Raw genomic sequence first — 11392 nt, 5'->3', positions numbered from 1 at the left:
CATATTTTAAATGATTTTTTTATTGGTTTTTTGCAGTACATTTGATAATCTTTTGGTCATGGATTCTCCAAGCGAAGAAACATTTTTTGTGAGTCCTAATGTTGAGTCCGAATCATCTTCTATTGACCCCTTTACCCAACCAAATGCTCCCCCTCCTAGACCACCCCTAGCCAAAACTAGTAGTAGTAGGAGAACATCAAAAGCTTGGGATCATTTTGAAAAGATTAAGGGTATTGATGGGAAAGATAGAGCTATGTGCAAGTATTGTAAGGAAGAATATATGGCACGCTATGGAACAAGTAATTTGTTAAGTCATTTGAAAATTTGTACAGAGTATCCATATAGGGATACTCATGGGCAACAAATATTGGGATTTCAACCTAGAGAAGTTGGTGGGGATGGTGCTGTTGATGTTGTGGCTACGTCATTTTCTATAGAAGTTGCTAGGAGGTATCTTGCCGAGATGATAGTAATTGATGAATTGCCCTTTAGATTTGTGGACGGGGTTGGTTTTAAGAGGTTTTGTGATGTCATGCAACCCAAGTTCAAGATCCCATCTCGATATACCGTTGCTAGGGACATTGTAGACATATACACCAATGAAAGGGAGAGGTTGAAGAAAATTGTGAAGGGGCGTAGAATTTGCTTTACAACAGACACATGGACTTCCATACAAAATTTGTGTTATATGTGTCTAACTGCACATTTCATTGATGATGATTGGAAGTTACAAAAGAGGATCATAAATTTTTGTCAAGTTGAAGACCACAAAGGAGAAACTCTTGGTAAAAAAATTGAGGCACTCTTAAAAGAGTGGGACATTGATGGCCTTTTTACATTAACTGTTGATAATGCGAGTTCCAATAATCTAACCATTAGATTCTTGAAACGAACCACAAAATTATGGAAGGGAACTATCTTGGGCCATGAATTTTTACATATGCGTTGTTGTGCGCATATTCTAAATCTCATTGTTAGTGATGGATTGAAGGATCTTGAGTCTTGTATAGCGAATGTGAGGCATGCAGTGAGGTATGTGAGGTCTTCTCCAAACCGCCTTGACACTTTTGAAAAGTATGTGAAAAGTTTAAAAATTGAGAGTAAGAGTCTCTTGTGCCTAGATGTGCCAACACGATGGAATTCCACATATCTTATGTTGGAGGCGGCGGAAAAATTTGAGAGTGTTTTTCAAAGAATGGGTGACGAGGACTACAATTATAAACACTACTTTTTGGATAATGAAGGGGGTGAGAGTGAGAGGAGAGAGATGCCTACAACCGAGGATTGGGATAATTGTAGGGTGTTTTTGAAATTTCTTAGAATGTTCTACAATGCAACAAAGAGATTTTCTGGGTCTTTATTTGTTACTTCAAACACATTCTACACTGAAATTTTTGTCATTGAAAATATGATTGGGCAATTAATCAAAGACAATGATCCTATTTTGTCTTCAATGGCAAAGAAAATGAAAGAGAAGTTTGACAAGTATTGGGGAAATGGGGATAAAATCAATCTCCTTTTGTATGTTGCAGTTGTGCTTGATCCTCGAAAAAAAATGGCATACTTGGAATTTTGTTTTCCAACAATTTTTGGTGGAGATGTGGTGAAAGTGAAAGAAATGTTAGACAAGGTGAAAAATTGTTTGAGTCAATTGTATGATTATTATGCCACACTTGATTCAACAATTGTGCATGCCTCCAATGTAAATGAAATAGTAGATATGGTGGTCGATGAAAATGACCCACACTCTATTGTGAACTCTCAATTTAACTCATTTTTGGAGGGGCAAATTTCTAGTAGTGGGAGTACGTCGGAATTGGACAAGTACTTGGGTGATATTGAGAAAGGTGGGAAGAATACTCAATTTGATATCTTGGAGTGGTGGAAGGTTAATGCAACAAAGTATAGAGTATTATCACTTATAGCACGAGATGTGTTGGCAATGCCTGTTTCCACTGTTGCTTCCGAGTCGGCTTTTAGTACAGGAGGTCGTATACTTGATCCATTCCGTAGTTCACTTGCTCCCAAGATGGTGGAGGTTCTTGTTTGTACACAAAATTGGCTTCGAAATAACATTCCAATATGCCTTCGACAAGCAATGGAGGATGTTGAAGAATTTGAACAACAATATGTTTCGGGTAATATATACAATGATTTATTTATTTTTATCCATTTCATTTATTTTGTATTATTCAAAATGCATTATCTTCACTTCACATGTTTTTGTTGTGTTATGTTTTATGTGTAGTTTCCGAATCAAGTTCATGTTCAAGCCCGAGTCTGGAGAGTCGTTTTATTGAAGTTTAATATCATTGGTAAAATACTTCCCCTTTGTTAAATATTGTTGACATATGTTTACTTCTTTTAAATTTAAGACTTTTTAGTGTTTTCCTTATTAAATAATTTTAATTTTTTGTTATACAGGTTTAGATGGCTCATGGTTTGGCTCAACGAAATGAATGACTTTTTTGCTTCTTTTTAGATGACTGTAATGCTATTGTTTGGATGCACAATGTTTTGGATGACTGGAACTTGGATGCACAATGTTTTTCTTATGTTTTATGTGTAACTTAGATGACTTATGCCCACTGGATGCACAATATTTTGGGTGATATTGAATTATGCCTACTGGAACCAATAAAAACCAATTGAATTGCCCAAGTTGTTTAAGAAATGCCCACTGGAACATAAATGTGAATATTGCATTGCCCAGATTGTTTTTTTAGGAAGTGCACACTTGAATTATGCCCAGGTTGTTTTTTTGAGGAAGTGCACAATTGAATTATGTTGAAAATTTGTAAACTTTTAAACCGCCAAACTGATTCGTATCCATCCACCAATCCGCTCAATCCGCATCCGCCGAATTGGCGGACGGATGCGGATTGATTTTCTCCAATCCGTCAATTTGGCGAACAGATGGCGGATTGGAGGTTTCATGACCGCAACAGATCTGCGCCCACCCCTAATATGTGATAATGTGAAATTCACTACACAGATATGGGAGTTCGTTGTCTAATATCTCATGTTCCTAAAAATAATTCTAGTAAGGTTCATAAAATTTGGTCTAAGCCCCATTATTGTATTTTTTTTGTTTTTTTTGTTAATTCTGAAAGAAAGGTCTTTTGACAGTATACATGTTTAGTTTCCTTTCTTGGTTTATCTTGTCAGTTGAGGAAGCTTACCTCGAACATCTAATTATATCATGTTTCAAGTTCAATTCTTTGTTTCTGTACATTGTTGCTGCAGAAAAGGCAAGTGAGGGCCGTTTGTACAAAAACTGACCATGACAATTTACGTGCCTCTACTTTGGGGAGTTCCTCCTGCTTCTGAAACACTCCACCTTGTCATTCCTAGTGAAGGTCTGTTGGCAATGGGACTTTTTAAGTTACCAAGATGTTCCAACCATTAATTTGTGCATTTTGCACATAAAATTGTTTTTCTCATGGTGTATAAAACCAAAATATGTGTAATTGTATCCATCAAAATGCTTGACGTTAATATTCAACCCATCATTCTTCATTGTTCCTTCCACCAGGGATCCCAAAATATTAATTCTAAGGTTTATTGCGAGGTTTGAAATGAATTAGATTATACACTTAAATTAATTTGTTTTTTTTACCCCCATTTTTGCCAATTCATGAATGGTAATGGCATGATGAGTTACATGTTCATCTTCATAGATTTTGTGTACTAATTGATAGACTGAAATTTATCCTTAATGTGGTGCAAGAAACATTTTAAATAACATTTTTCCATATGTTAATTATGAGCACATAATATATTTTATTTTTATGAAAATATAATAAAAATGAATATTATATGTCCTACTCTCTCACAAGTGATGAAATGAATTGCAAATGCATTATTTAATTAAAAGAATTCTTGAACTTGTCTGTTTTAGGACTTAGCAACTCTCATTTCTCATATCCTTAAAAGTATGTTAGAGATATAATTGTATTTTGAATCTAAAAATAAAGGCAATATGTAACTTGAAACATTTTACAAAATATTGAAATGAGATTGTGTTTGTATGTAATGTGAAGAAAAGAGAAAAAGCAAAAAAAGAAGAGAAAATGTAGCTTATATTATATACACTTATCTCCTAAGAAGCACGGACACTTCTAAGAAGGTGACGTATTCGTGTCGTATCTGTGTCGGACACCGATACTCTTTGGACACTCTCAGGACACGTGTCCGACACTCTTCAAAACGTGTCCTATTTTTTAAATTTTTTTAAAGACTTGGACACTCTTTGGACACTTGAAGGACATACGTGTCCATCGCTTAAATACAAGTGTCTAACGATTAGACATATTTGAAATTAATTATAAGTTTGAACAAAACAACTTAAGATACAATAATAAAACAAAAAATATATAAATTTATAGGAATTAGTATCATATTGTATTTTTTATTATCTTTTTAATGATATATTCATATATATAACATATAATAAATATATAAAATTATATATTTCATGCGTGTCCCTCACGTGTCGTGTCCTACATTTTTTGAAAATTAACGGTCAGCGTGCCGTGTCGTAATCGTGTCGTGTCACGTGTCCGTGTCCATGCTTCTTAGCTTATCTCTCTCTCTCTCTAAATTCAAAATGATAACTCCACCTAGCAGATAATGCATTTTGACTTATATTCCCTGATTTATTGACAGATTGGATTGACAGAGCTCTTTTATATTCTTTTTTATGGTTACTATCTGCTTTAAAATGTTGTGCATTGAAGCTTGGGTACCATTAGTCCATCAAGTGGAACAATAGGCCCTTAGGGAGTAGCGTATATCTAATATACTACTTAGACTTTAATGGCCATTGCCAGCCACCTATATGTTAAATTAGGCCACCTTACCGCAACCCAATGATAAATGTTCCAAGGGGTGAGCAAAATGTCAAAAACATTTTTTCCCCCTTCCCCGCAATGGATAAGAACTTCATTCCATAAAAAAATACATGATTAAGAGCAAGTAGTTCTTCTTAAAACTTATACAAAACTCTTTTATGGACATGTATCGCATAGCTGAATAAATATTGAGTATACCAAAGAACACTATAATATTATTGATCAATAAAACATCACGAATAAGATTAATTAATTCCCCTTTCAAGGAATATACCATGTTCCTAACCAATCAAACAAAAGATGTTTAAGTGGTCAATGCATTGAGAGAAACTATAAATAATTCATTTTGTCCTTAACAAAACCATAAATTGAAAGCGGAGATGATGATGATGAAAGTGGAGAGCATGGTGATGATGTTGAAACGTGATGAAGAAGTGAAATGAATGGGTAGCTTGTGGGTTGGTGATGATGAACTCTTCTTTAATTGTGAGAGAAAGAAGGGGCAATCCCAATTCCAATCTTCATGAGTTTCTTCTTGAACTTGGTGTTCCAGTAATTCTTGATATCATTCAGTAGTTCCTGGTAATTGAGTTGCTACTATTGACCACCTGCAAAGGGAACAAAACAAACAAGTTCTATACCATGAAGATAATAAAGTGAGTGCATTCATGAGAGATCCAAATTAACTTGGCATACATGCATAGTGGATTCTTTTTATTAGAATTATTGGAGGTATTCTATCCAAAATCAATTTGCAATATTGCTCATCTCTCTCCCTCTCTCTCACTTCTACACGTGGTTGGGTCACATGTATAGGAGCGTTGGAGACTTGTCTTCCTTCATTTCTTTAAGTCATCCAAGTACAATTCATATAATCTAGAAGCCCCTCCATCTATTTTCAATTGATTTTGGGTTGGTGACTAATAATCTAACACTTTTTTGATAAATAAGAACTTCTTTCAACATACTATATTAAGGAAAACTCTATCCATACAAAAAAAAATATCATAAGAATGTTGTGCCAGTAACAATTTTATAAATAAAAACTATCACCACGTTGACAAGATAATAGGGGACTTGAAAAAAAAAATGAAGACATGGGCATGCATAGGTTGTCTTGAATGAAATTAGTTGACGCAAAGTTAATAGGATGGAGATTGGTAAAAAATTTACAGGGTATAAGTATAATTTGTGTGGGATGCAAGTGTTAAATCACCAAATAACTTGGTGTTGTCCACTTCCTAGGTATGCATAGACCATGGCAATTAAGATAATAGAAGAAACACCATGGCAATTGTAGTGAAATGAAAACACAAACTCCGTAGTCAATTGGATAGAAATTGAACAGACAAATTTTTTCAAGATGGGATGCAAGTGTAATTTGTGAAGGCTGCACATCCATGAATTTGGCAAGTAATAGGTATGCGAACAGTATGACCAATAACGTGCACATATAAAACAACCAATTTTTTTATTAAAAAAAAAAAATCCTCATACTGAGTGATGTATGAGGAATGAAATACACAAGTACAATACTAACATAATAATAGGAGACATAAAAAAAATAAAAACATAGGCAGGCACAGATTGTTTTGAATGAAATTAGTTGATGGAAAATCAATGGGATAGAGATTGGTAAAAATTTCATGGGGTGTAAGTGTAATCTGTGTGTGGGATGCAAGTGTAATCCGTGTAGGGCGCAAGTGTTAGAACACTAAATAATTTGGCATTGTTCACTTCCTAGACCATGACAAACAAATAAAATCTTCAAAAAAAAATATATTATTGTGATTATTAGAGGCTAAAATCTTTTTTTTTTTTTCCTGCATTTAGAAACATTCCACCCATAGAAGCAAAAGAAATGTTCACATACATTCATCAAAAGGTTGTAACTTTCAAAGGAGAGTTCAGAACACATTATCACAAATATATTACAAAGTACAAGCCCAATCACCGCATAAGAAAGACTCCAAATAAATATAATAAAAAAAATTAATAACTGAAGAAAATCGAGCTTATAATTTCCTAATAATGAGGTACAAAGACTCTTTCCCAATAGGCTAGGGAATTGCTTGAGTGGCCAAAGTAAACAAAATACTTTAACACAACATTACTTCCAATCTTAGGTGTACATAGATTACATAATGACCCAATTCCAACAAAGTACATTGTCATAGGCATTTCATTAAACACTTAAAAGGGCACAACACAAATACCTAACAAGTTCATACACAAAGATCCCACAACAAAAATTAATTCTCTTCTATGCATTTTAACAAACACTTAGCATGCAAGGATTCAAACATAAATCAATTTGTACCATTTCTTCAAATTGCAAACATGTAAATGTTCAATCACACAAATCACGATTGTTTTGAATGAAAGTCAATTGAGATAGAGATTAATAAAAATTCACAGGGTGCAAGTGTAGTCTGTGGGGGTACAAGTGTAGTATATGTGGGGTGTAGAGATTAATAAAAATCATATAGTAACATTTACAACATCATAGGGGGAAAAAATACATACAACACACATACAATATCATTGTTTGAAAAAAAAAAAATGCATACATATATACAGAAGAAAAAATAAGAGAGAGATTAAGGTTTGTTATAAGAGATACAAACGATGTCGTTTTCCCTAGAAGGGTAAATCGATCATTTTCCCTCAAGATTCCATGAGTTGGTGATATAAATTTCACTCTCCATTGCTAATATAATTTGTAGAAATCCCCCACTAATTTTTAAGTTTTGTTTACTGCCCCCACTGGGCAGTAATTCTCCCTTATTTGTTTGAACAATGACATTGATTGATTCTTCCAAAAAGCGAGTTTTAAAAAATAGGCATGTTAGACATCTTCGAAAAATGACTTAAAAAAATTATTTTTAATGGTGTTGCAAGAGGTTAATCAATAACTAATATGAAAGTTTAAGTCTTCCAAATGGAGAAAATATCAATTTTGTAGTCCAGATTACGGGTGTTGTTTGTATCATTTTTGTATGCTCATTTGTTGTTTAATGAAAGAGTAATGCTAGAAACTCTAAAAAAATTATCAAATTTTTCACCAAATGTCTCACATGGTTGTGGGACCCACATTCACGTGAGGCATTTAGTAAAAAATTTGATAAAACTTTTGAGGTCTCTAACATTTTTCTTAATGAAGTGTCTGAACGAAAAATCATCAACACTTGCACCCCTTACAGAGTACACTTGAACCCCTCACGGATTACACTTGCGCCTCATGAAATTTGTACCAATATCTATACCCATTGCATTTCCATCCAATTTTTTCATTTCCCTTTTGTTAGATTTCAAAATTTTTTGTACTGAGATCTCATCCAAAATTTTGGAAATTGGATACTTTGTCAGTACTGAATTTGGCTATGAATAAGTGATATTTTCCCTACAGTTTCAAGTTTTTACAATACTGTTGCGCCAAGGGTTTCTTGGGATAGACAATACTAGTAAACATGATTGGAAAAATTTGTTACATATGTATTTCAATTTTTGTATCAGTTTGTTTACTAAATCTTACAAAATTGTGTTCCTATTTTGTTATTTTTTATTCAGTAATTTATGAAATTATATCTTCAGAATTTTTGCATTAGCTTGAGTTTGGAGCTTATCTTTCAACTTTATTATTATTATTATTATTTTGTTGAGAAATTCTATAATAATGTATATTTTTGGGCTATGTTTTGTGGTTTTCATACCACTACAACCACCTTCAAGGATAACTATACCACCACCACGATGAAATATAACTAAATTGTCAACGGAGATATGACCAAAGTCGTAACCAAAATAACAATGGTCATAATGAAAAAAAAAAGAAGCCACAACCACAATGAATCAAATTACACACCACTTAACTCATAACCCAGGACACATAAAGTCATAATCGACACATGGTACATCAAAAGAAAGGGGGTGTATTATTGCATGTTAGTGTTTATGGTATATGCATACCTATTACTGGCCAAATCAATGCACACGCAACCCCCATCAAATAGCCTTGCCTATTCAAGTTCTATCCAATTAGTAAGGCTCCGTTTGGTCAGACTTTCTAACTATAATTTGAGAACATGAGTTGTATTTTGAGTTTGTGTGTTTTGAAATTATGATTTGAGTGTAGAAAATTTGTTTGGTTATGATTTTTGAATAGAGTGTTGAATTGAGTTTTGAATTGAATGTGAAATTGAGTTTTGAAAGTTTGATTTGACATGTGAAGTAAGAAATTTTGTTTGGTTATGAGTTTTGGAAAGGGTTTACAAAACTTAATTCAAGTTGTTATAACTCATAACAAAACACACTACTTTCACATTATTGAAAATTCTGATCAACACTCATAACCAAACTCTTTTTAAAATTCAATTAAAAAAATTTATTATTAACAGAGAATAACATTAATCAATTTTTTTAATTGAAAATACTACGAAGGAAATAATTTTTTTTTCAAAATAAATATTCAAAAAATTTAAATCATAAATATTTGAATAATTTAAATAATCTAAAAAATTTAATAAGTAAAAAATTTAAATAAATATTCAAAAAATTTAAATCATAAAAATTTAAATAATTTAAATATTCAAAAAATTTAAATAATTTAAAATTTTAATATTTTAAATTTAAAAACAACTCTATACTCAAATCGTAACTAAACACATAAAACAAAACTCAATTAAGAAATTATTTTTAAAACTCATAACCAAATACACACCTCGAAACTCTATACTACTTTCACAACTTTACACTCAAATCGTAACCAAATACATAACAAAAAAATTAAAATATTTAAAAATATTTTTATAAAATAGAGTTTGAATTTATTTTTATATAATATTTTAAAATTTTAAAAATTAAAATCGTAATATTTAAAAATTAAAATATTTAAAAATATTCAAAAAATTAAAAAAATCGTAACATATTTAAATATTAAAATATTTAAAAAATTAAAATATTAATTTGAATTGAGTTTTGAAAAGAGTTTTGAGTTATATATTTAGTTATGAGTTTTGAAAAGTAATGATTATGTTTTGAACTGAGTTTTGAAAAAGAATTATAATTTGAAAGCTCAAAACAAATACCACACTCAAATCAATGAATGTAACTATAATTTGAGAGGTTTACCAAACAGAGCCTTAACATTTTCATTTTTTGTCATGTGTTTCTTCCTTTGTCTTAACTCTTATGATCTATATATACTCAAGAAGTAGATATTGCCAAATTATTTGGTGTTCCAACACTTGCACCCCTATCCAACAGACTATACTTACACTGCACACAGATTACACTTGCACCCCGTACAGATTCCACTTGCACCCCATGAATTTTGTACCAATCTCTATCCCATTCACTTTCATTCAAATCAACCAATGGTATATGTGCGCCTTCCCATGTCTTCAATTTTTTCACATCCCCTACTATGTCGATTTTTTTTAAAGTGGTTGTTTCACACATCTATGTTGGTACTCATGGTGTTTGCTTACCAAAATGAGCCAAATTCACGGACATGCACTCTACACAAATTACATTTGCACTTGCCTATTCATTTTCTATCCAATTGACAGCCTATGTTTGGGAATAAGGTTTTGTGGCTTTTTTGGCTAAAATAGCCACAAAAAAAAAATAAACTTTTTAGCCTAATAAGACAAAATATCACATCAAATCCATAATCATTACATTCTTTCTCTCACAAAAAAATCAAAAAAACAAAAAATCCTTCTCAAACTAGGCTTTTTAGCCCCAGACTAAAATAGCCAAAAAGGCAAAAAGCCAACCCACTTCCTAAACGAAGCCCAAATGTATGTTTTTAGTTCACTATTGAGCCTTGACCACTGCCAATCACCTTCAATGGTTAGCAACAACCTCTAATGACCGCCTCTACGCAACCAACAAGCACCTCCTCCCGCTGGCCACCTCTTTTACTTGTTTCAGTATATATATATATATATATTTTAAATGTGTACCAAATATATTTTGTTTCCATTATTATCTAAATATAAATATATTTAATATTTTTTTTATAAATAGACGACAAAAAATTGTAAACTTTACCAAACCATAACTTAGTGTGGGGACATAATTTTGAGTTGTCCATGTGGCCTAAGTGGTTAGCCAAGTGCCACGTGGGTAGTTTTGGTTTCCTGAGGTGTGAATGGACAGCGCCTAAATCCAAAATATTTGGATAAAGGACAAGAGTCCTACATAATGACGAACTCTCGATTTGGGTAAATAATGACTTTTGAGAGAGTTTCTTATTCTGAATTAGAGAAGTCCTAGATAAGTGTTATCCTTGAAATGGATAGAATTCTATGAAGTAAGGCTTCAAGAGGAAAGTGGACACTAATCATTATATAAAAAAGGCACAACTGTGGGTCTAAGGTGCGCTTTTACTGGAGGGTGATTTGTTTAGCTGATATTTTTGGGAGATAAATTATTGACTTAATCATCAGAGTGCTCCTAGACGAACGAGCCACCGGTCTTATTGTCTTTCTATGTGTAGGTGTTAGACTTCTCTATTCTTGCACGTGCTATAC

At 32.4% G+C, this 11392-nt stretch overlaps 1 long non-coding RNA gene across 2 annotated transcripts; it reads right to left on the bottom strand.

The window, feature by feature from the left end:
- Window positions 1-5022: 5022 nt before the first annotated feature.
- On the bottom strand, window positions 5023-7917 carry LOC114292465 (uncharacterized). Of its 2 annotated transcripts, none has more exons than XR_014337660.1 (2): window positions 7477-7917; window positions 5023-5461 (listed from the first exon to the last, which is right to left on the bottom strand). It is a non-coding gene; the product is annotated as an uncharacterized LOC114292465 (long non-coding RNA). The 2 variants fall into 2 exon arrangements; XR_003639714.2 differs by having other exon boundaries at window positions 7481-7917.
- Between the last annotated feature and the right edge of the window lie 3475 nt (window positions 7918-11392).

The sequence above is a fragment of the Camellia sinensis genome, chromosome 8 (assembly GCF_055761805.1).
Source record: "Camellia sinensis isolate YWXY chromosome 8, ASM5576180v1, whole genome shotgun sequence".
Lineage (NCBI taxonomy): Eukaryota > Viridiplantae > Streptophyta > Magnoliopsida > Ericales > Theaceae > Camellia > Camellia sinensis.
The sequence above is the reverse complement of the archived record's forward strand: the minus strand, read 5'-3'. Positions and strand labels throughout refer to the sequence as shown.